The 26,192-nt window shown below is 41.3% G+C and overlaps 1 protein-coding gene across 1 annotated transcript in view; it reads left to right on the top strand.

Annotated features, from left to right (window-relative positions):
• Window positions 1–26,192, top strand: part of LOC126146595 (uncharacterized) — an 86,193-nt gene that overhangs the window by 45,546 nt on the left and 14,455 nt on the right. The gene's annotated exons all lie outside the window — the stretch shown is intronic.

Here is a 26,192-nt window from a genome sequence, read left to right as displayed (position 1 = left end):
CTCGTACTGTATATTAAATTTTGCTGTCTTGTTATCTGGGATGTATATCACGCCTGCACTTGTATTTATTTTTCAGACGGTACCTTGCGAAAAAGTAAGAGATACTGTAACGTATCGCATCTGCTATATGTTTCCGCAATATGCTCTTGTGTATTCCTTCGGTGTTGAAGCTGTATTTGTTGCCGACGATTACCGCTGCGACTTCGTTCATGCTCACTGCTTGGTTTTTATCGACCAGAATGACGATCTCATAGTTGGCCAAGGGACATCTTAAGGACATTGACCACATTACAGCGGCTCACGAGTAGGTGTAGTTCCCGGACGGTTTATTGTCATGGGCCCTAGATGGTAGTGGAATGCTGCTCCACTTCAAGTTGTGGCAAAATACGAATATCCTTGTTTGAATTTTGGCATTTGATATGATGTCGGCTATTGGGAGCCAACTCATTGATAACCTTTTGTTAGACGTTAAAACATGGTCTACATCTACACTGACGGAAGAAAAGTCGCAACACCAAGGAAGAGTTGTGCGACACCAACGAAAGTTGGTAAGGTAGTTTCTACACCTGAAAGGGAAGTCTATTCAAATTTTGCGCCAGTCCCATAAGAGTGACGCTAGTGGCGCCACTATGAGGAGGCATGTCAGGTTTGCTTTACACGCACGCTGCAACGGTCGTAAGCGTTACTTATCTTTGAGACTGGACATGGTGAGTAGATGTTAGTCGAGAATATCTTCGAGACCGGAAAGACGCCGTTATTGACATCTCACTGAGTTTAAACGAGGATATGTAATAGGGCTACGAGAAGTTGGATGTTCCTTCTGCGATATTTAGAAAGACTTGGTAGGAACGTAGCGACGTACACATTTGCTGACAGCTATGGTCACGGCAAGGTGCGGTCGCAACAAGTAGACCGGGCTCCGGACGGCTAACTGGTACTACCGAGAGGGAAGACCACGTGTTCGGCGCATGGCTCCGGTCCATCGTACTGCATCTGCATCAGCAAACTGAGGAGTAGCACCACAGTGACACAAGGAACTGTTACAAGTCGGTTACTTCAAGGAGAGCTCCAGGCGTGTGGTGTGCGTTCCACTGACTCCAATACCACCGCCATTTGCGACTTCAGTGATGTCAAGAAAGAGCCCATTCGAGGGCAGCGTGGAGGTCTGTGATGTCTGTAGTGGTTAGAAGGAGGGCAGTTGAGAGTCTGCAAACAACCTGTCTGCATGCTAGTCACACTAGATCTACACCTGTAGTTATAGTCTGTGGTCCGAATTCAGATTACTGCAGGACGACTCTCATGGCTATCCCAGTCACCCCGACTGAAGATTTGTGCATTAATCTGGTGAATCAATCTGTCGTACTGCTATTCAAGAACAGGAGTCCAGGGAGTGATTTCCGACGTGATAAAGTTGTTGTAACGCCACATGCTCTACAGAGTGTCGACACGATTCCTTGGCTTACTCGATCACCAAATCTCCCTCCAATCGATCACATATGGGACAATATCGGATGACAACTCCAGCGTCATCCACAACAGCTTTAATCGTCCCTGTATTGACCTACCAAGTGCAACAGTCATGGAACTCCATCCCACAAACTGACATCGGGCACCTGCGCAATACAATGCTCGCACGTTTGCATTCCTGCATTAAACATTCTGGTGGTTGCACTGGTTACAAATGTACCAGCACTTTACATTTGTAATGGCTAATATCGCGCTTACATTAATGTGTCTTAAAAAAAATTAATCACTTAAATGTGTTGCGTAGACAAATGTATTCCCGAAATTTCGATTCTGTACATGAATTGTTTTTTAGTTCTGCGATTTTTTTCATTAGTGTATATCTATGTCTGCATATATACTCCGCAAGCCACAGGTGGTACGTGGCAGAGGATACGTTGTACCACAGCTAGTCATTGACTTTCCTGTTCCACTCGCAAACAGACCGACGGAAAACGACTGTCTATTTGCCTCCGTACAAGCCCTAATTTCTCTTATCTTCGTCGTCCTTGCGCGAAACGGACGTTGGTGGCAATAGAATCATCCTGCAGACAGTTTCAAATGCCAGTTCTCCAAATTTACCCCATAGTGTTTCGTGAGAAGATCGTCGCCCCTCCGTAGATTCTCATATGATTTCACGAAGCAACTACGCATGTTGATCGAAACTACCGGCAACAAATGTAACAGCCCACCTCTGATTTGCTTCAGTGACTTTCGTTAATTCATGGGTATCCAAAGCACTTGAGCAGCAGTCAAGAATGGTTCGCCCTGGTGTTCAATACGCGGTCTCCTGTACGGATTAACCACACTTTCCCAAAGTTACCCCAATGAACTGAAGTCGAACATTCGCGTTTCCTACTACCATCCTTTGGTGCTTCTTGCATTTCATATTACTGTGGAATAGTACTGTTAGACATTTAACTGAGTCGACTGTGTCAACAGCACACTGCAGTGCTGTATTCGAATATTATCGGATCGTTTTTCCTATAAATCAACGTTATCTTACATTTTCCTACGTTTAGAGCGAGCTGCCATTTATTACACCAGCTACAAATCTTGTGTAAGTCACCCTGTTCACGCAAAGACGACGTGATCCTGTACACAACAGTGTCGTAAGCAAACAACCGCAGACCTGGCTGAGAGCTGCTGGGCTCCCTAATCGGGTCAGGTGTGCACTACACGCCAGAGGCTGCTACTTAGGTAGCTGACTGTGTGTGGGACGCACACAAGGATTTTTTAGATTAGGCGACTCTCCATCCCATCCAGAAAACGATATCTGTAGAAAACCGAGATATATCAGTGTAAGCTGGATAGAAACGTACGCACCAGGTGAAAGTATTAAAATCCTAGTGGTTAACTGTGGAAGCATTTGCAACACAGTGCCAAAGTTTCAAGTGCCCCTAAAAGGCAGTGTGTTCACATAACACCGGGTACAGAAACCCGGCTAAAACCGAAAACTGACAGTAGTGAGATTTTTGGGAAAAATTTAAGCGTGTACTTAAAGGGTAGACGAATGGGAAATGGAGGTGACATATTCGTCGCAGTAGACAAGAAACTCAAATCCACCGAGATAGAAATTGAAGCTGCATGCATGACTGTTTGGGCAAGACTCAGCCTCAAGCGTGGGGATAAAATAATACTGGGTCCTTCTATCGACCATCGTAGTCACCTCCAAATGTAACCGAAAACTACAGATGAAACGTCGTTTCGCTTGTACGAAAGTTCCCTAATCATACTCTAACCATCAGAGGAAACTTTAACCGTCCAACAATTAGTTGGGATAGTTACAGGTCTGTTAATGGTGGGCGTGACAAGACACCCAGATGTGCCGCGAAACATTACTAAATACCTTCTCTGAAAACTAGTTAGAACAGATAGTTCGGAATACACCCATGCTGAAAATATATATGAATTAATGGCAGCAAACAAACCCGCCCTATTAGAGATGCCCACGTCTAAACTGGTATCAGTGACCACGAGGCAGTTGCAGCAACAATTATTACCAAAGTACAAAGGGTAACTAAAACTAGCAGAAACATATATAGATTTATACAAAGAAGTAGTAGTGTCACATCTCAGTGAGGAAACTTTTATCTCAGGACAGGGACATATATAGGAAGTATGGCTCAAATTTGACCATGCGCTGTATATACACGAACTCAGTAAAACAGTTCGTGATGTGAGGGACTCTTCATGCTATAGGGTAACAGTAAAGAAACTTCTAAAGAAATAGAGGCTACGGTATAAAATAAAGCATAAGACTATAGACAGATAGACTGAGAGATGCTGAATGAAACGCGTTTGGCTGTCAAAAGAGCAATGCGTGAAGCCTTCAATGAGTACCATAGCAATATACTGTCGAATGATATTTCGCAAAACCCAAAGAAATTCTGGTCGTAACAACCATTACTGGCACCAAAATTAGTGTTCAGGCACTCATGGACGAGACAGTTTCTGAAACTGTGGACAGCGAAACAAAATCAGAAATCGTTTAATCTGCTTTCAAATCTTCCATTAAAAAAGGAAACCCAGACATACTGCCCCACTTTAATTTTTGTAGCATTGAAAAGATGAGTGAAATAGATATTAGTGTCAATGGCGTTGAGAGACAATTGAAGTCGTCAAAACTGAACAAAGCGTCAGGGCCCAGTGGAATCCCTATCAGATTCTATGCCCAATTTGCATCTGAGTTAGCCTCTCTCTTAACTATAATACATCATAGATTCCTCAAACAAAAAGCAGTGCTCAGTAGTTGGAAGAAACACAGGTCACAAGAAGGGAAGCGGAAGTGATCCACTAAAATATCGTCCAATATTCATAACATCCATTCGTTGTAGAATCTTGGAACATATTCCGAGTTAAAACATAATGTGGTATCTCCAACACAATGACCTCCTTAATTCCATTCAGCTCGGATTTCGAAAACATTGATCATGTGAAACCCAGGTCTCGCTTTTCACACATGACATGACATCCTAAAAGCTATGGAACAAGACGGTCAGGTAGATGCAATATTTCTCGATTTCTGAAAAACATTTGACTAAGTACCACACGTAAGTTTATTATAAAAAGTATGATCCTGTGCGGTGTAAAGCGAAGTTTGTGACTGGATTGAAGATTTTTTGATTACGCAGTCTACGACAGAGATAGATAGCTTCGACGGTACCCTAAGGAAGTATGATGTGTCCCTTGCTGTTCATTTTATGTATTAATCAACTCGCGGACAATATTAATAATAACCTCAGACCTTTAGCATACTATGCAGTTATTTATAGCTAAGTGCAGTCTGTCAAATTGCACAAATATTCAGTCAGATCTTGATAAGATTTCAGAATGATACAAAGAATGGAAACTTGCTGTAAATGTTCAGAAATGTAAAACTATGGACTTCACAAAAGGAAAAAAAACGTAGTATCCCACAACTATAATATCAATGAGAAGCAAGTGGAATCGGCCAACTCATACAAATACCTGGGTGTAACACTTCGTGTGGATGTGAAATCGAATGATCAAATAGGCTCAGTCATGTGTAAGGCAGGCGGTAGGCTTCGGTATATTGGTAGTATAATAGCGAAATACATTCAGTCTACAAAGGAGATTGCTTACAAAGCACTCGTGTGAACCAACCTATAATATTGTTAAAATGTCTGGAACCTGTACCAGATGGGACTGACAGGAGATATCGAACTATACAGAGAATGTCAGCACGATTGATTGTTGTTGAGGCGGATGAAAAAACGCACCTGAGACAGCCTCGGCTGCATTTGTTGTGGGTCCTAACAAGCTAGATTTACTTTAGGAGGAGGTCGGGCGTTTACTATAACGCACACAACATATTAGTGCATTTTATTATAACTCTTGAATATAGAATACTTAACCTAGATGTATTCCACGTCCACTTGAATGACAATATGTTTTTATTACTGTCGCAGAGTCCAAGAATACTGTTTATACTTTGATAGTACTGAAGGGCAGTCATGTATCAATGTACATTTACCTTTAAACTTTGGTACACAGTTCTAAGTAATAATACTGGCGCCGCTGGATATGAACTATGTTGCTGGTGCTTCCTTAATCGGCAATCACAGAATGGGGTGAGCGGAGCTGCGCTCAGACGTAAGTAGACACCCAGCAGCGCCAGCAGCGGCGATGTATGGAACCTCTAGAGGGCGTGTCATCGCCGACATCTCTCCTTGGTGGCTGCATCTGACATCGATTGTCTTTAGCTTGTGGTACCGTCGTGAGGTAGCAGCTTTGATCTAGGACCTTACTCTTCGGACGACACCACAGTCACATGTTTGTGTGACCTTTGAAAGAACTGAACTGACAGACCCCTGGAGACAGACGTAAATTATCTCGAGAAAGCCTACTTACGAAGTCTAGGGAACTGACTTTGAATGATGACTCCAGGAATATTGCTACAACCTCCTCCAATAGAGATCGCGAGGACAAGGTCAGAATGATTAAAGCACACGCAGAGGCATTTAAACGATCGTTCTAACCGCGCTCCGTAGGTGTGTGGAATGGGAAAAAGCCTTAATAACTGGTACAGTGGCACATACGCTGTGGCAGGCAGTTCACAGTGGTTTACAGAGTACGGATGTAGAAGACTAATAGATCGCTACTCACCTTTTCCATCAGATCATTAACGTATATAGTCACAGGGTTTGTCAAACTGTGTTCTGCGGAACACTGGTATTTCGTGGGAAGTGAATAAGTGCTTCGCGAAAACGATTAATAACATCACATTTTATATTTAGACATTGTATTTTTTAAAGTTTCATTGTGATTTTTTTATTTTTAGTTATAATTTAAAACTGAAGTAGTCCATTCATTTTAAATTTTATTAACCTTCAAAATAAACAAGGCGTTCCATCAAAGTACTAGGATTGTCAAAGTGTTCCGTCAGAAAAAAGTATTTGGAACCTCTGGTATAGAGAATACGAGGATTACTAATACTTCCTCTGAGGCAGTCCTGGGATACCCTTGTCTCTGATGGATATTCGCCGACGAGGGTAACGTACTGGGTTTTATTACTTTGAGAAGTCTTCGAGCCACTAACATCTGGAGACCTACTCCATGCGCTTATACCTTTGTTAAGAGTCTTCAGTGGAGCACCGTGTCAAACGCTTCGTGAAATCTAGGAACGTGGGATCTGCCTGTTGGCTTTCATCCATTTTCGTAGGATATCGTGTGAGAAAAGGGTAATCTGATTCGCACGAGCGACTCTTTCTAAATCCGTGCTATTTTGTAGGCAAAAGCTTTTCCGGCTCAAGGAAATTTGTTATATTCGAAATCACACTATCTTCAAGAATTCTGTAGCGTACCGATGCTGTAATTTTGTGTGTCCGTTCTTTTACCATTCTTATATACAGGAGACACCTGCGGTTTTGCTTAGGATCTTGCTCTGGGCGACAGTGTCGCGATAAATAAAACATAAGAAAGTGGCTAGTACCGTCGAGTACTCATTGAAAAGTGCCCCCGTTTTGTATAAATGTAGCCTCAGACGACGTCATATGGAAACAAATATTGTAACCGTGTATATTTTGTAGCAAGTGTTTCCCTTCTGATATCTTCATGGTCTTATAGGTGAAAAGTTTTGGAAGCAGCATTTGTGATATTGACAATCTCACTTTGCCACTCGTAAATCACATGACCGGAATCCCGCCCTTGAATTTAATTTAACCACACTATCCACATTTCTTGTCTATTTTCTCGATGACGACACTTGGATGTTGACTGAATTCCTTTATGGTATCATAATAGAACAACACAGTTTCCAAATTGCAATTCCTGCGCACTTAGGCCCTTTGATTTTCGAGAACAGTGCTCATTCTTTCTCTTTTTCACGCTTCCACAGTTATTGTCGGTCGTTCGTCTGATTCTCTGTTTCGATCCGAACATGCTATAGAATAATTCTCGTCTCTTCTGAAATATCTTCATATTGTTCTACATTTCAGGTTCCTCTTATTGTATTCCTTCTCGAATTCTAATTACTCGGCTTTCTTTTTCTTCTTGTTTCCCTTTTTTTCTTTTTTTCCAGTGCCCGCTCATCTCGCTATGATGTTGCGTGGTATTGAGTAAATATTGTTTCATTGTAACACTGATGCATGTGCACTGAACACTGCCTTCTAAACCTTAAAGGATATAAATTTGTAGAACATAGCATCTACAACGTACGGCTTCAGAATATACCAAAAAAATTATAAACCTTTTAGGACGTTATTCACAAAAGCAACTTGAACCTGTGGCTGAGCATTACTTCCATTACGTAAATGTAATTTAGTTATAGTTGTTTCATCACCCTCGCTTTATAGGGAGGGGGGGCGGGGTCGTCAATTGTACAATTATGCGTTTTCAGCTAATATTTTTCAAAAATACATAAAGAAAAAATTATTAAGAAGCAAAAATTTACATGTCTTTTAAAACTATTAAAAGGTGATATTCATTGATGGCACTAAAACATGTTAAACTGTAAACTTCATTTCCCATTAAGTACAATAAATGAAGGTACTGTAAATAAGGCATAGGTAGTTGCAGTTCTTGAAATGAAGCAGAGCATATTCAGTAGAAGTTGGCAGACGTGCACTAGGGTACAGATATGGGAGTGAATCTTTAGAAGTTCTTTGGAATTGTTGGGTGTAGTTATAAACAAAGGGGTGCGGTGGGCTGTGACAGTGGATATGAGGCTGGGTGGCAATTGAATCGTGCAAAAAACAGAAGAGGTTTTGGAGAGTGGCGTGTGTGCCAGGAAATGATATAAAGAGGACAGGGATAGGAAAGGATAGAGAGGGAAGAAGGAGCTCTGACGTGCAGTGAAGTAGAAAGGGAAGAGTTAGCAATAATACGACGGTTAAATATTGGAGGGAATTATATTGTTTGTCACAGCGAGGGATTCAGCTAAAGTTTCGTTAAGAGAGGATATGGAGTTTGTGTAGATGCAGGATTGGTGGGATGTGTTGACGTAGGCCTGGCAGAGTAACAGGATTGGGAGTTAGAGTGGAGACAATAAGATTGTTGAGTTGGATTTGCAGATAGTGTAGGCTATAAGGAGGTGATTGGTATGAGTAAAAAGACATGGAGTTATGAAGAGAGGATAAAGGATACATGTGGAGAAAAGTAAACTGATATGAAAGGCAGAGTCCATGTCACTAAAGGATTTGAAGAAAGTGACAGAACTTTGGTAGAGCAGATACCCAGGCTACATTGGTATAGGAGATATTAGGACAGATCAAGCTTCTGTAGGTCTAGAAGATAACGAAGGGGTGCAACATCTATGTTTGGCACGTTGACGATATTCTGGACTTTTTTTTTAATGATTAGAAGTGGGGTTAGTTGTCAGTCGAGCAATAGTGCAGAGAGATTCTTGAAGTTTTCCCGGCGGACATAATGTTCCATCATCTTTCGGGCGTGCACTCGGGACAGCAACAATTATTCTTGCGATATTTCGGGTAGAAACCTCCCAGCCATCTTCAAGGCGAGTCAGAGACTGAGTTCATAGCGTTTGCGCGTGCCTATTTATACGGAGAGTCACGTGATACAAAGCTGCTGAGGATTGAAAGCGCATACGTCAAAGATATCAAAGTCACCACTACTGCGCTAGTCATAGATAAGATGTATATAGCAAAGATAAACATATAAGCGCAGAGTGCAAACAAAATAGTGCTGCTGTGAATCCACCGTGCTTGTAAATAAATAATTAATCTTTAAAAGTGGTAACATCTGTCGGAAGTGAAGATGCAGAAATTCTTTCCGAACAAAGGTGTGAAATAAGCGGTTTCCAAGCATTGTCAAGATGAAATCCTTCGTCACGGTTTAGCAGGTTGTCGGCTAGTTGTATTTCTACAGCTTCCTTAACAACTGAGTCCCAGAAAGATGAAGCAGTAGTTAAAATCTTAACATCTTTATAATCCATGGCATGGCCAGTAGAAATGCAATGTTCGGCAACTGCTGATTTGTTGGACTGAAGAAGACGTGTGTACCGCTGGTGTTCGACGCATCGTTCCTGTACAGTGCGCGTGGTTCGCCCTATGTAACGTTTGCCACACTCACAATGGATTTCATAAACTCCCGCCTTTCGCAAGAGCAGATCATCCTTAACGGATCCCAACAAGGCTGCAGTCTTAGCTGGTGGGCGGAATATCACATCCACTTTATGTTTCTTCAAGATTCTAGCGATTTTAGAAGAAACATTACCCACGTATGGGAGAAAGACTGTAGATTTCATATCCCTTTCCAATTCCTCATCCTTTTCCTGCGATTTTTCTGCAGTTTTTATTTGCAGGGCTTTCTTAATCTGCTGTTGTGAATAGCCATTTCTCCTAAAAACTGCCTCCAGGTGTACAAGCTCATCCTGCAGGCTGTCAACATCAGACACTACATGAGCCCTGCGGACCAAAGTTTTCAGAGCACTCATAATTTGCGACGGATGGTGGCAGCTAGACGCCTGCAAATACAGGTCTGTGTGTGTGGGCTTATGGTATACGCAATGACCTAAGGATCCATCTTCTTTCCGGCGAACCAGCACATCCAGAAACGGTAAACAGCCATTCTTCTCTCGCTCCATAGTGAACTTGATGTTTCCGTGAATGGAATTGAGATGTTCCAAAAACTCTATCAGTTTATCCTCTCCGTGGGGCCACACTATAAAAGTGTCATCCACGTATCTCCAGAAGACCGTCGGTTTTAATACTACTGAGTTGAGGGCTTTCTCTTCAAAATCCTCCATAAACAAATTAGCTACCTGGGGAGAGAGAGGGCTCCCCATAGCGACACCGTCAATTTGTTCGTAATATTGTTCATCAAATAAAAAATAAGTGGAGGTTAATGCATGCTTAAACAAAGCTGTTATATCATCCTCAAACTTGCTGCTAATGAGATACAGGGAGTCAGCCAGAGGTACTTTGGTGAACAACGAGACAACGTCAAAACTAACTAATAAATCTGTGCTATTGAGCTTCAGACCTTTCAACCTACTGATAAAATCCGACGAGTTACGGATATGATGTTCACATTTCCCCACAAACGGTCTCAACAAGAGGCTAAATATTTTGCCAATGCGTACGTTGGTGCACCTATATTGCTAGCTATTGGTCGAAAAGTCAGCACTTTTAAAATCTGCTCCAAACATGGATTAAGATTTTCAGTTTCTTCTGAACTGGACGTTCGTAGAACTTTGTGTACCTTGGGAAGGCCATATAATCTGGGGGGCACAGAGCTGTGTCCCTTCAGTTTGTTGGCGACTTCTTTAGGCAGAGAACTGGAGTTCAGAAGCGATGCAGTTTTCTTCTCAACCCGAGATGTGGGGTCCTTGTCAATCTTACGGTATGCAGACTCATCCAGTAAGTATGTTTATCTTCTCAATATAGACGTCTCTCGGAAGCAAAACTGTGGCATTACCCTTGTCTGCAGGAAGGACCAAAGACTGGGAATCATTCCGGAGATTACGGACTGCAGCTCTCTCAGCTGAGGATAAGTTGTTTTTTTGTGGACGAAATCTTGTAAGAGTACGGCACACTTCACGTCTTATTTCTTCGGCAGAATCACCAGGTAACTTTCGGACAGCTTCTTCAATAGCTGAGATAAAAGATGTTAACGGCAGGGGCTTTGGCGTGGGAGCGAAGTTCAGACCCTTTTCTAAAACTGACATAGTCGCATTGTCCAAGTCCTTATTTGTAAAATAAAAACAGAAGATTTAAAACACACATCTTGCTGCGACTGAGTAGTCAGACGGTCGAATTTCGCCACTTGTCTTGCAGTGGAATCTTGATGAGTCCAGTCCGATTTTGCCCATGTTATGCCATCAGTCCATTCCCAAGAAATAGGTGGGAGTTTAGCTGCTATCTTCAGATGTAAATGATACAACTCTGCCGAGATCAAATCCAACTTCCTGCGAGTATATCTAATTCTCTCCTTAACCAATGCCAAACTCGTTTTACGAGTAATCTTACTAGCTGCAACAGTCTTGTTAAAATGTAACACTTTCGCAAATTTAGGTATAATATCATGGCTCCGGCATCTTAGTAAAAAGCTCAAGGAACTCAATAGTCTTGCTCTTAAAGTTCGTACCTTGTCCAACCTCCGGCCATTTAAAGCCATCTCCTCCACGAAGAGGACTGCGATGTCACAGGCTGACTCGCCTTGAAGATGGCTGGGAGGATTCTAGCCGAAATATCGCAAGAAGATTTGTCGCTATCCCGAGTGCACGCCCCAAAGATGATGGAACATTATGTCCGCCGGGAAAACTTCAAGAATCACATTATAAAGATGTTAAGATTTTAACTACTGCTTCATCTTTCTGGGACTCAGTTGTTAAGGAAGCTGTAGAAATACAACTAGCCGACAACCTGCTAAACCGTGACGAAGGATTTCATCTTGACAATGCTTGGAAACCGCTTATTTCACACCTTTGTTCGGAAAGAATTTCTGCATCTTCACTTCCGACAGATGTTACCACTTTTAAAGATTAATTATTTATTTACAAGCACGGTGGATTCGCAGCAGCCCTATTTTGTTTGCACTCTGCGCTTATATGTTTATCTTTGCTATATACATCTTATCTATGACTAGCGCAGTAGTGACGACTTTGATATCTTTGACGTATGCGCTTTCAATCCTCAGCAGCTTTGTATCACGTGACTCTCCGTATAAACAGGCACGGGCAAACGCTATGAACTCAGTCTCTGACTCGCCTTGAAGATGGCTGGGAGGTTTCTAGCGAAATATCGCAAGAATAATTGTCGCTGTCCCGAGTGCACGCCCGAAAGATGATGGAACAATAGTGCAGAGTATTTTAGTGTATTGGTTAGTAGAGTATGTTGGCCATAAACGGTTAGGTAAAAACCATGGGGACTGAAGCTGTGGGTTGTTTCTCATACAGTTCCTGTCTAGATGTTTCGAACTGCTTATCTCGAGGAATCGTTCATTACTCAAGGAGGCACAATGTTTAAGGTAGAGTTAGAGGAATTCATGGGATTTCTGAAGTGTGGGAGAGAGGACTTGGAAAGTGTAGTCATCAGGCTACTGAATGAGGAAATAGTTGATGGTGGTTTGGGCATTGGCAGTGCACAGGATATAGGAGAGAGGAGAGAGGAATAAGCTTTGGTACACATCTGCTGTAGAATAAAAGATACGGGATTTGGTAATGTCAATAGTAAATAAGAATGGATGATTAATTAGAAAGTATACAATGAGGCGAACTTAATGAAATAGTCAATTATATGTGTATTTGTTTATTTATTTAACCAAATCAGATTAGTGCTTTCAGGCCCTCTCTTACATCGAACCAGGGTTTAACAGAGATGATGATGTTTGGTTTGTGGGGCGCTCAACTGCGCGGTTATCAGCGCACGTACAAATTCCCAACCTTTGCTGAGTCCAAACTAGTCACTTTCACGAATGATGATGAAATAATGAGGACAGCACAAGCACCCAGTCATCTGGAGGCAGGTGAAAATCCCTGACCCCACCGGGAATCGAACCCGGGACCCCGTGCTCAGTAAGCGAGAACGCGACCGCGAGACCACGAGCTGCGGGCTTTAACAGAGAGTAACGCTTTTTAGATCATAGTTACCTAGAAAATGTCATAATTTTAATATGACAGATAATAAAAAATAGTATTAACACAATTAAAACTGATTTAAATGTATATGGAGGGAATTGGTATAAATAGTACTGTCTAAGAATTAATGAAGTTAGTACTAGTGCGTCTGCCGGCCGGAGTGGCCGTGCGGTTCTAGGCGCTACAGTTTGGAGCCGAGCGACCGCTACGGTCGCAGGTTCGAATCCTGCCTCGGGCATGGATGTGTGTGATGTCCTTAGGTTAGTTAGGTATAATTAGTTCTAAGTTCTAGGGGACTGACGACCTGAGAAGTTAAGTCCCATAGTGCTCAGAGCCATTTGAACCACTAGTGCGTCTGTGATGTGTGCCTATATTTGCTGTTAACATGAGTATACTCACCACGAGTCTATGGGAAGGCATTGCCGATAGAATTCAAGGAGGATGAGTAGAATTTTTTTAAGAGGGAGAGGGGAGGAGTAGAAGGTAGGGTAGATAGTTATAGCGTCTGACAAGATGAGCCATAGGATGTAAGTGACGTGTATATTGGAGACTGTTGGAAGGTTAATGTATGGCTCGTGGAGAGGAGATCAGTGTTTGACATCCCGTCTACAATGGGGTCATTAGAGATGGAGCACCAGCTCGCATTACGGAAGGATGGAGAAGGAAAGCGACCGTGCTCTTTAAAAGGAACCGTCGCGGCCTTTGCTTTAAGAAATTTAGGGAAATATCGGAAAACGTACATCAGGATGGCCGGACGCGAGTTTGAACCGTCGTCCTCCCAAATGCGAATCCAGTGTACTAATCACTGCTCTAACCCGCTCGATGATGGCTTGGATTCCTGATAGACATTCCAAGTAGGATTATGAACTTTTATGGCGGCTCTGGGTATGGATGTGTGGTGATGAGGTAGTGTTTAGGGGATTGTGAGTAGGAAAAGTAAGTGACTACTTCCAGTTCGATCGAGGACTTCTGTAATGATGCGTCCAAGGATGTTAGGAAATTCTAGGACTAGGTCTAGAGCTGTGATACTTTCAGGACGTGTGTACTGTGGGATGGGGACTATGTTATCTGAGAGGGAGTTGGTCAGCTGCCAATGGACTCCTGCACAGCACCTGTTATGGGTATTAATATAAGTAGCAGTCATATGTGTTCTAGTGAAGTCAGCGGTGAAATTATATATAATCATACGAAGTAACGCGAATGCGCACACTTTGCCCGAACTCTTACGGGAATCGTCACGTTAGTTGGCTCGAGTAATGAGTGAATGGGCAAATATCCTGTAGGAACATTGCGAATGTAGGTTGTGGACAGTTGGGAATGTGGGTCTCACGGGAAGCAGTTGCGCTATCATCTGTGCCCTCGGTGGCTCAGTTGCCGGCACGGTAGCTCAGCGTGTTCGGTCAGAGAGCCGGTTGGCCTCTGTAATAAAAAAAAAAAACTTAGTGGAAGGATCGACAAACGAACTTGAACAGATGTCATTGTGACGTCCGCAACGACCAAACACAACGAACAACAGCGAACAAAATGCAAAAGAAAAAAAAAAAAGGTGGATAGAGCGTCTGCCATGTAAGCAGAAGATCCCGTGTCCGAGTCCCGGTCGGGGCACACATTTTCAGCTGTCCCCATTGAGGCTTATCAACAACACCTGTTGGCAGCTGAGGGTTTCGATTAATTATCATACGAAGTTTAGTTCAACACTGTAATTACTATCTGCGTTCTTTTTGATTGTCTTATGTTAAAAAAAAACACGAAAAATGTATGGCCACCTACTTTGTTCTTCTAGCTTGAGTCTTGCTATGAGGACATTTATTAAAAGAGATCTGTATTTTATTGTGAAATAAAAATTTATTTTCTCTTAAATATGTTAGTATGTACTAGTGCTGAGACTATTTCTGCTCTTTATTAATGATTCATAACTCTGCATATTTTTCAGCTTTTTAAGTATGTTGGAAGTGGTCGTTTTGGTGATGCAACGATCGCACGCCATAAGCGCACTATGGTTTACGCATTTCAGTATCTGTAGATCGAGCCTGCAATATATGCTCGTAACAAAGTTGGATCACTATTATTATTAATATATAAGTAATTTCTTTGCATTAAAAATTAACAGTAACACGGTTTTATCACCAAGATTGCCGCTTACTAACGACGACATCTGAGCCTGATGCTTTAACAACATGATAAAGCAGGTAACTCATGAGAATGAAATTAATCACGCAGCAGGAGAACTCAGTAATAATTCAACGCTCCAAATCTAAAGTCTATGTTGGTATATGTTTTCACCATTCTCATTGTCAATGTGATGTGCGTTTTCTTCATCAACGTTTTGTCTTCTTGTGTGAAAATTAAAATGAAATCCACTCTGGTACAAAGGAGGTAGCATTACACTGGCGAACTTGTTCCAGGACTGTAATTTGACATATATTCTTTCTATGAAATTTTATTATCATTGTATTGTCACATAATTTTTTTATTTGTTACATGTACAATAAAAGCAACAAACTGTTAAGGAAGAAACTCTGTGAAGCTGAGGAACAACAAATTGCGTTGACTAATGTGCAATTAACAGAAGAACATAACAGAAATTTATGGAACAATTGCTAAAATAACATTTTTGAGAAACTGATGCTAATTACAAAGCAACGTATAACGTAAAGGACAACATTACTTATTCTCCTTTGCCTATGTTTCACGTTTCTGTTACCAGTCAAACTTGATCATTCACGGCCCGTTCATTACTCGAAAACTGATTAGTAGAAGTTTTTCTAATTACGTCCAATTATATAATTTTGGTTTGTATAAGACGGCTGAGTTTATATTGCAAGCAAGAATGGTGCAGTGCTTCTATAGTGTTACAGCAAAATTAATGTTATCTTTCCAGAAAGTTCGCGTTCAGCACTATTCTTAATTGTGCGCTGAAATCAAATTAAAATATGTAATTTTTACACGCACAAACTCAGCTACCCTTATGTGTGGTAAAAATAGTGAAGTTCACAAAAATGGTATCCGAAACACGTGATGAGGTAGAATCTTATGATGTGGACAGTAAATTTGCTGATATGGCTATTGAAATTTTCGATGCTTCAGCACAAAAAATGGAGTTGCAAGCTGAGAGTGAATAACTTATTCCTCAAATTAGCCCCATTCAAGACCCAACTGCGGCGTCGTATCGTAGTTTGGAGGAAATGATAAAAACAAAATTTGAACACTTTCATTACAGCAGAAATCAACGTCATCTGAAACATCAACAAAGCTAAATGAAGTGTCCACTAAGTATAATGAAATTTCATCACAACAAGATACAATATCATCTAAGCTAAATGAAATGTCATCTAAGCATAATGAAATACTGCTCAAGAAAATGAAGCGTCTTCTAAACTGACAACTGGATGCCCTAACAACCGAAATTATGAGATAAAACAATCTGTTCATAAACTAAATGAAGAGGTAGATAATTTTACTGCTGGGCAACAAGTTAAAGGCAAAGTCTGATGCTCAAAGAGAAAATTTTCACAGGATTTTTCACGGTACATTTCAAGTAAAGACACACAAATAAATGAAAGGTTAGATTCAGAACTACCACTTGTTCTACAGCAGTCTGTTACTGAAGTGTTATCTCAGAGAGACACTTCATAAGAAACATTTACGACAGAATTAAACCATATAAAAACTGGATTAAGTAGAGATTTACCTGAATGGTGTGACAGTGTCACATCTCAGATTAGTAATCTACAGAAGGAGCTGTCTGTTAGTAAACAGATAGTAGGCTACATGACAACAGCCTTCTGTTACTAGGGCAAGTGAAAAATGTAATAGTCCTACGCCATATGACAAGATGTGTAGAAATGGAAAAGGTTATACTGATCTTTCACCTAACCTTATACTCATATTTTATGGGGTGGGAAGCCCCTTCCTTATCGTCCGCTTTATTGCATGAAAGCTTGTTGAAATACAGACATTCAGGTCTTCACACCCAAGATGAAGACGATTCACCCTGTTATATTCATAAAGCCCTTTAAAGAAGTGTTTCCTAGATAATGGACAGATCAACAAAAAATAAATTTCACTGCATACTTCGTTCAGAAAGAAGCCTACATTTGGATAACCGAAATGGTTAAGAATTGCTAAACTTATGAACAATTTGAGAAGGCGTCATCTCGAATTGAAAAATGGCTCTAAGCACTATGTGACTTAAGATCCGAGGTCATCAGTCCCCTAGACTTAGAACTACTTAAACCTAACTAACCTAAGGACACCACACACATCCATGCCCGAGGCAGGATTCGAACCTGCGACCGTAGCACCAGCGCGATTCCGGACTGAAGCGCCTAGAACCGCTCGGCCACAGCCGCCGGCCGTAAGGAATTGAGTGCAATTCTGTACACAATAGGAAAGACTCCACAAGAAGGTGTCCAACTCAGAATCATTTCACAGTGTGTAAGAAAGGCTTTGAAAATATTTAGAAAATTGACTGAAGAGGACCTGGTATTGGGATTAACCCATTTCAAGCAGAGATGTTTTGTGAATATTGAGGGTGAAGTTGCCACTGGACATGAGAGACTAATTAATCGATATTCCAGAAGGAAATATAGACCACTTCATGCCCATTTTAGATTCTCTCGATTTAATAAACATGAATTTGAAGGTAAATAATAACAATAGTGATGGTGGCATTGCTCAGTTCACTCTGGCACACTCGCAGTTTTAGAGACACAGCAGATCGAGAGATTGTCACATTAACTTTGTGACGCAGCTGACAGTACCTCTGCTTTGTAATGCTTGGCTTGCTGGTCTAGGTCTGCCGATTGTAGTGAAATGAACACCTGATAATAAATACCACCCCAGATACTACGGTAACAGAGCAGGTCAGTGGCGAAATAATAATAATAATAATGTCAGTGAAATTCTCACATGAGAAACCATAGTGATTTAAACATGAACAGTACATACTAGCAAAATGGTACAATACAAAACCATGCTCTTGATGTGAGCTGCCAAACAAAATCTCCAGTAGTAAATATTATTGAAATGACAGAAGAATCCCGCCCGACTGTGACAAATTCAACAAATTAGATCTGGCCGCATAACACCCTCCAATGATAGTTGTAGGATGGAGTGGAGGCAGAGGACATAATTCCGTAAACCTAGTGAGATATAATAATAACATGGACATCAGAGATGAATAAGTACTGACCACTATAAATACCGTGGTCGAAATAAAGAAATTGTTAAGGCTAGCGTAAACGCTATTGCGAGAAAAGTTCCGATTGTTCCAGCTGTACTTGCTACAGATACTACAGTGAATCTGATGTCAGCAAATTGATTTAGTAAGATTGATGAGGGTACGAGGGTACCTCCTATCCCTGTACGACACTGCAAGTGTATTGTAGCAGCTGGTGTCAGGTAGTGACACGTCAAAGAGCTGATACAGGCTGACGTAGTTATAGGAAATGAAACCATAGCCTGCCCTTTCCTAATTGTGAATAGTTTAATGCAGAATTCCTTTTTTGGATGGAATGCCTAAGGGAGAGAGGTGCAAAGATCGACTTATCCTCGGGCAAGTGCTATATGAACACTGATGGCGAGAACATTTTTGTTGATTTAGTAAAAGCAAAGGCTGATCTTTGTAAGGCATAAAGATAACGATTATTAAGAAGATAGCTGGACAGATCAGCAATCAACCTCCTCACTGCTTTTTGGTAAAGAATAACGGAGATCACAAGAAGGGTAAGATTATAGAATCTTCAACTGTTGATTCCGTGCAGAGGGCTAAACTGTGAGATTAACTTTCGAAATGTATACATGTTTTTGATAAGAAACCATGCATTATTCGTGCTTATCAGTATCACATGGAAGTACAATCACATGGAATTTACTGCTAAAACACAGATTCCATCCCAAGGACAAAACGAGAAGCGATTACCAAAGAAATATGGGGAACTTTTCAAACGATAAGATGAGACAAGCTGTAGTCGCACTTACGGGAAAAGCATATTTAAGGAAAACCTATTTTGATGAGAAGTTATGTCATGTACAAAGATATCAGGTAGGAGACAGTGTGTTGCTGAAAATAATCCAAAATCTTCACTTTTACATCATAAGAACCATAAGTGGCAACTGCTTTACACAGGTTCCTACAGGAATCAGGATTCATTGCGAAGGGACCTACTTGTTAGCCTATCCTAGAACCAACAAAATAAAAGGATTTTGCTCTCATCGTTATCTTAAGACGTATCTGCAATGATAATCTTATCTGTCTTTCATTGACGTCTGTAAGAAGAAAGGAATAACTGACTGTATATCAGTAATTAGCTTAACTTGCAATACTTGGAGGAAATTATAGAATTATGTTTACCCATGAAATCCACATAGATTGGAAGAAGTCAATGTAAGCAGTATTATTTACAGTTGGACACTTGTCACAGGAGGAAAAATTTGCCCCACAGAGACAGTCTCTCAGTGCACGTTGTGGACATTAACTACACGAGTGCTATTAACCACATCAGCTAAAAGTTAAACATTTAAATCGTTGCGTCTTGGACATTGAACGGTGTTTTAAAAATGAGGAAATATAAAAAGATACCACTAAGCTAAACACAGATCCATTTCATGTATCAAGTCAAGGTATTCTTTGTCGTTTATATCCAGTTGCGGCAGAGAGTAATTCGGGTTCCAAGTTATAAAACTTTTAACGTAAGATAGGCTGGTTACGACGCGTATAGCGGCGGAGCAGGAAGCACGGTGATGCAAGACAGACGGGCAGCACAATCTGCAACTTTGCAGTAGCTGAGTGAGAGAAAGCATACGCAGCAGGAAAACAGAAAAGGACAGCGACTAAACAAAATATCACGCATGCTCTTTAACGCTGCAAGATACCGCAAGAAACAATAGACACGGCTGGGGAAAACACTGATAGACCAATTTAACTAGTTGCTAAGAGAGAATTAAAGTAAGGGTAGAAGAATAACGAGGCCACATGCAGTCATCGCTAGTAAATCGCACGTCACAGAACTACAGAGGACTCTTTAAATACCGGAGCCCCAGCTCCAAGTAGGGGAGAACGGTTCAGGTCAATGGGAACGATGGAGTCCGAATGGACGACATTCCGTTCCACGACCATGTTGTTTTAGCAAGTCTTGTCTCAGATCAACCAGCGCAGTACCAAGCAGCCGTGGAGTGCCGCAGAGATGAACTCCACTGACGAACTTCATATTGTGTCACACCAACCATTACTGATGGGAGAGCTGATGAACTACCATCAGCAGTGCAGTACCAGGTGCTGTACTTTATGAGTGTGGGATGGAAGACGACGACCAGGGTTCCTGGCGGACCACCGTCCGGTACGCCTAAGCGCATCCAGGTGTGGGCTTACCAGGCGGGCAGTACTGGGTTCAACGCCTGCCGCCTACACCACACCGTGGATGGGGTGGTCCAGGGAACAAGAGACACGGAGTGGGATCGAGTACACTCCCTCAGACGGTAGCAGCTATCCATGCTGTACCAGGCTGGATCAAGAATCAAGAGGAACGACTTCTCGCTAGGACGCAGGGGCAAGGACTGGCGCAGCGTCCGACAGCGTCTGTCCGTGACCAGGGCAGGAGGCAACTATGGCCAACAGTGCACTACCCTTAGTAAAGTTGTCACAATAAACGATTCACTGGCTAATCATGATTTCTTAGCCCCACGAGCGCTTCCAAACGATTCCTGGCATGGTGCAGAGGCGTCATCCGCTCGGCCCCTCTGGAATACGTAAAAAATTACTTGTACATTAACAAAGATTTTCTTTCAGCACAACTTATGTAACTCATGCACTATGTAGTTCTAATTCTTTTGTACAACTGTTACGAGTAACTGGATAAATATGAGCTACCTGGTGCCCCTTTGAGATACATCCCAAAACTATGTTGAGGTATCCCGCCAGTTGTTCCGGTCATCGACCTCGTTGTCGGGATCCTAGCCATATTGACGTGTCCCTAAACAGCGGACAACGTCGCCGACACCTTTTCCTTGGGTCCATAAAACTTTGTCATCGTCAGCTGAACCATCCAGCCATCATCAAAATTCGGCTTCTCCTAACTTCTGGCACTTACTGTTATCAAACACAAACTGTAATCATCTTACTATACTTATCCTACGTATTGCATGACACACATACTGTGTTATGTGTGAGAACAAACGAACTCGCCGCGCGGGATTAGCCGAGCGGTCTTGGGCGCTGCAGTCAAAGACTGTGCGGCTGGTACCGGCGGAGGTTCAAGTCCTCCCTCGCGCATGGGTGTGTGTGTTTGTCCTTAGGATAATTTAGGTTAAGTAGAGTGTAAGCTTAGGGACTGGTAACCTTAGCAGTTAAGTCCCAGAAGATTTCACACACATTTTTGGACAAACGAATTCAAGACTAAGAACACTAGCTAAAGTTTTGTAGATCTACGGTCGTTTCAACGAATTTAAATTGCACAAACAAAGACTTTCAAACCGTGTGTTCAATGTCTTTTTTACTGAGCAAAATAATCTCATAAGTTATCTTGCAAAAAACTATAATTAAAAGACCTAAAAAGACCCTTTCTTATAAAATTAATTACATAACTAAACTGTTTACAAGAAACCGTTATTCATCTTCAACAAAGTAGTTGACTTAACAAAAACCTATTCATGGTCCATTAATTATAGCTAGGTAATTATTATTATATGTCCAGTATAGAGCCCCTGAGTAATGATATGTTGAATGGTGCATCCAAATTCTGTAATAGACATAGTCTGCACCATTCAAGAGACGATGACACAAACCTTTGTGTTTTAATGAAGTCAGCAATGAAATTGTATCTCATCACACGAACTTTAATTCAACGCTATAATTATTATATGCTTTCTTTTTGCTTGTCTTATGTTTGAGCCATATTATGAGTAGGTCAGGTATTACACCAACTCTGCATTTTATTGTGGAATAAACATTTATTTGAAATACGCTCCTACGCAGTAGTACTGAGCCTATTCCTGCTCTTTTTTAATGATTCATAACTCTGCAAAGTTTTCAGCCTTTTAAATATGTTAGAAGTGGTCGGTTTAGGGACGCAACAATCGCTCGCCATAAGCGCGCTGTCGTATATGCATTTCTATATCTGGAAATTGAACCTGAAATTCATGCTTCTAAGGAAGTCCGAACATCTTTGATATTAATATGCAAGTCATTTCTTTGCATTAAAACTTAACAACAACACGGTCCTGTGTCACCAAGCTTGCCGCTTACTAACGACGACATCTGAACTCAGTAGTAATTCGACAATTAAATCCAAAGTCTACGTTTATACATGATTTCACCATTCTCCTGCTGTCGTCAGTGTGATGCACCTGTCCTTCGTCAACGTTTTACCTTCTTACGTAAAAATTATAATAAAATCCGCACCATTACGAAGGAGACAGAATTGTGGTGGGAATGGACTGTACTGCAATACGTGTACGAGGAAGTCATAGGGGATGATGGGCTTGAATACATTTTGAGGCACAGGTAAAGGTTAAAATTTTGAAGAAGCGGATATGGATGAAGGGAGTTCTGTGGCGGGATTGTGGGCAAACTGATATGCCTTTTTGGTGGCTAATTTCATCTCTGCTTCAGGCCATGGGAAGGGGATTGTCTGAACGGTGTATAACATGGAGAGAGGTTCGAATGACATAGTGGGGCTGACGAACATTTCGTTCAGGATAAAAATCTGGTCTTTATATTGGGATAGCATATGCATACACCCAGAGTTTAATTTTTGGAAGGAAACGGACGATGTGGAACAGAGTATTGTATACCTGTCATGGAATGATGAAGCTGAAGGAGTGGTTTGTTTGGGCGAAGACTTGCAAGGTTTTGGATTAGGGTGTCGAGACAAGAGATGATGAAGTGTACTTGGTTTTGGGAATAGGTGGTATCTGTATTTAGGCTCTATATGGAGCAAGATGTAAGTAAATGTTGTTGGAGCGTGTGTGGTCATTGGACTTTTTGGATACTTTGGAGTATGGTGGTCAGGAAAACTTGAATTATCTTTAGTACTGGGAGGTTGGCGCAGAGAGGATTTGGGATGAATGGGATATCAATGGGTCAGATAGATGTAGTTCATACCGGTTTGGATGGTGGTGTTTCAGTTTTTACATTTGACGGAGTGTGTAGGATGGGAGTCGTTGCCAGATGGAGGAGAAGTGAGGTTTACACTCTACAATCGCCAGTGTCATGATTATTGTAATGGAGACGCCTTAGGCAATGGTAGGACCATCGATGGGATTTTCATGGTTCAAACTCTTGGCGGCGATGGAATATCCCTCGATAATTAAGTGATCTATTAAGTTGAGAGATTTAGTGAGGAAGCAGAAGAGAAAAGTACGGCCTAAGTCATTGTTGAAGCGGAGACGATTTCGGGATATAAAGGTTTAAGAGTCATGAGAGAAGGTTGCGTACGTGAAAGAGATCTGGGGAAGGGGGTTATTTGAATGCTTTAGGACACGGAGGAAGGTTCGGATGGCATGGTAGGATTGACAAAACATTTTATTTAAAATGAAGGTATGGGCTTTACATTGGGACACGATATGCATAAACAGAAGCCTGTTTTTTGGGAAGGAACGGATGTTATGGAAGAAACTGAAGAAACTGTTGAAAGACGGGAAATTAAGGAGATGGGACCTGGATGAATTGAAAAACCAGAGGTTGTTGAAAGTTTGAGGGAGCGTTAGACAATTTTGGACTGAAGCAGCAGAAAGGAACACAATAGAAGACGAACAGGTTGTTTTGAAAGATGAAATAATGAAGGCAGCAGAGGATCATATACGTAAAAAGACCAGGTCTCGTAGAAATCCCTACATAACATGGAAGATACTGAATGTAATTTACGAAAGGAGAAAATATAAAAATATAGAAAATGAAGCAGAAGAAGAGAATACAGACCTAAAACATGAAATCGGTAGAAAGTGCAAATTGGCTAAGCAAAAATGGCTAGAGGAAAAATGAAAGCTACAGAAGTATGAATAACTACTAGCGCAAAGACAGATCCCACCAGTCCGAAAATCAAAGAAACGTTTGGGGGAAAACGAAATAAATGCAGAAATATTAAGAGTTCAGATGCCAAGTCCGTACTAAGCAAAGAAGGGAAAGCTGAAAGGCACAAGGACAGCATTGAAGACGTATACAAAAGAAACAAACCTGAGGACAATATTATAGAAACAGAAGAAGAAGTAGGTGAATATGAAATGGGATGTATAACACTGGAACAAGAATTTGAGAGAGTACAGAATGACCTTTGTGGAAACAAGGTCCCTGGAGTAGACAACATTCCGTCAGAATATTTGTCATGTATTAATGTTTTTCTGACGTGTTCTACATCCCTTAGGACCTCCTCACTACGGATCAATTGGAATGAAAATAAATCTAATCTAATCTAAAGAATTATTGAGAGACAGCTATGACAAAACTAATCCATCTGATGTGCAGAATATATGACATCGGTGAAATACCGTCAGACTCCAAGAAAAATGTATTAATTCCAATTCCAAAGAACGTAGCTGCTGACAGGCGTGAACACTACCAAACTATCAATTTTAATAAGCCGAGGTTGCAAAATGTTGACGAAGATTATTTATAGAAGAATAGAAAAATTGGTAGAAGTCGACCTCGGGGAAGGTCACTTTGGGTTTTGGAGAAATGTAGGGACGCGCGAGATAATACTGACCCTACGACTCATTCTGGAATCTAAGCTTAAGAAAAGCAAATTTACGTTTATAGCATTTGCATATTTAGAGCTGTTGACAGTGTTGACTGGACTACGCTTTTGAAATGTTGAATGAAGCAACGATAAAATACAGGTGTCGAAAGGCTATTTACGACTTGGACAGAAACAAAATCGTTGATATAAAAGTTGAAAAATATGAAAGGGAAGCAGTGGTTGAGAAAGTATGAGACAGAGTTGTTACGCATCCGTAATGTTATTCAATGGGCAGGTCATGTGGCTAGAATGGAGGAGTCTGAGGTGATGAAGAAGATTCTCTTTGGTAATCCAGGAGGGCAAAGAGGGCGAGGTCGACCTCGAGCAAGATGGCTGGATGGAGTGCAAGAAGACCTATGGATGCTCGGATGCAGAAACTGGAGGAAGGTAGCATGTGACAGTGATGGATGGTGGAAGCTTGATAGGAAGGCCAAGGTTCATCCTGGACTGTAGTGCCACAGAAGAATAGACAACGTGCAGCCGAGATATACTCAGGCACCTAAAATTCCTCTTTCATTCTGCTGTCTCAAAAGAAGTTCTGACGCTGACTAATAGAGAATCTGTCTCCAGCACAAAACAAAAAAATTAATTTGATGACCTCATATAAATGAACAGTAGTCTGCCCCCACCCCTACCCTCCTTCTTCTTTTACTACTTTTCACATCTTCATTCTATCTCATTCTGATTGCAAAACAATTAGATCCAAAAATTTAACATCTACTATTAAGAAATACCTCCCATATCTTACTACAAAACAGTTATACTCTGAGAAGTTTCTGTCCATATCAAATCCATTTATTCCAACGTCTGCACTAAATATCCATCACAAAATCCCTCTCACCAACTTCAGCGCCCTGCATCGCTATCCCCAAGCCAAAAAACTCAAGCCTCCCCTGTGTCCTCCATTCTCCCCCAAGATCAGAGTAGAAGGAATGGAACTGGAAGCGAATTCTCATCATTACGTGTTATTGTTGTGGTCCTCAGTCCAAAAACTGGTTTGATACAGCTCTCAATGTTAGTCTATTCTATGCAAGCCTTTTCATCTCTGCACATCTACCACAATCTACATCCATTTGAACCTGCTTACTGTATTCAAGACTTGGCCTCCTTCTAAAATTTTTATCACCAGCACCTCCTTCTATTCTGAATTCATGATTCCTTCAAGCCTCAGGATGTGTCATATCAATCGATTTCTTTTGTTGGTGAAATTGTGCCACAAATTTCTTTTTTCCCCATTTCAATCTAGTATCACCTCATTTGCTATTTGGTCTACCCATGTACTGTTCTTTAGCACCACATTTGAAAAGCTTCTCTTCTGTTCTTATCTGAACAGTTTATTGTCGACTTTTCACTTCCATACAGGTACAAGACTACATTTCCTACAGGTATCTTCAGAA

This window comes from Schistocerca cancellata, chromosome 2, assembly GCF_023864275.1.
Source record: "Schistocerca cancellata isolate TAMUIC-IGC-003103 chromosome 2, iqSchCanc2.1, whole genome shotgun sequence".
NCBI classification, from domain to species: Eukaryota; Metazoa; Arthropoda; class Insecta; order Orthoptera; family Acrididae; genus Schistocerca; species Schistocerca cancellata.
Note: the sequence above shows the minus strand (reverse complement) of the source record. Positions and strands in the feature narration are given on the sequence as shown.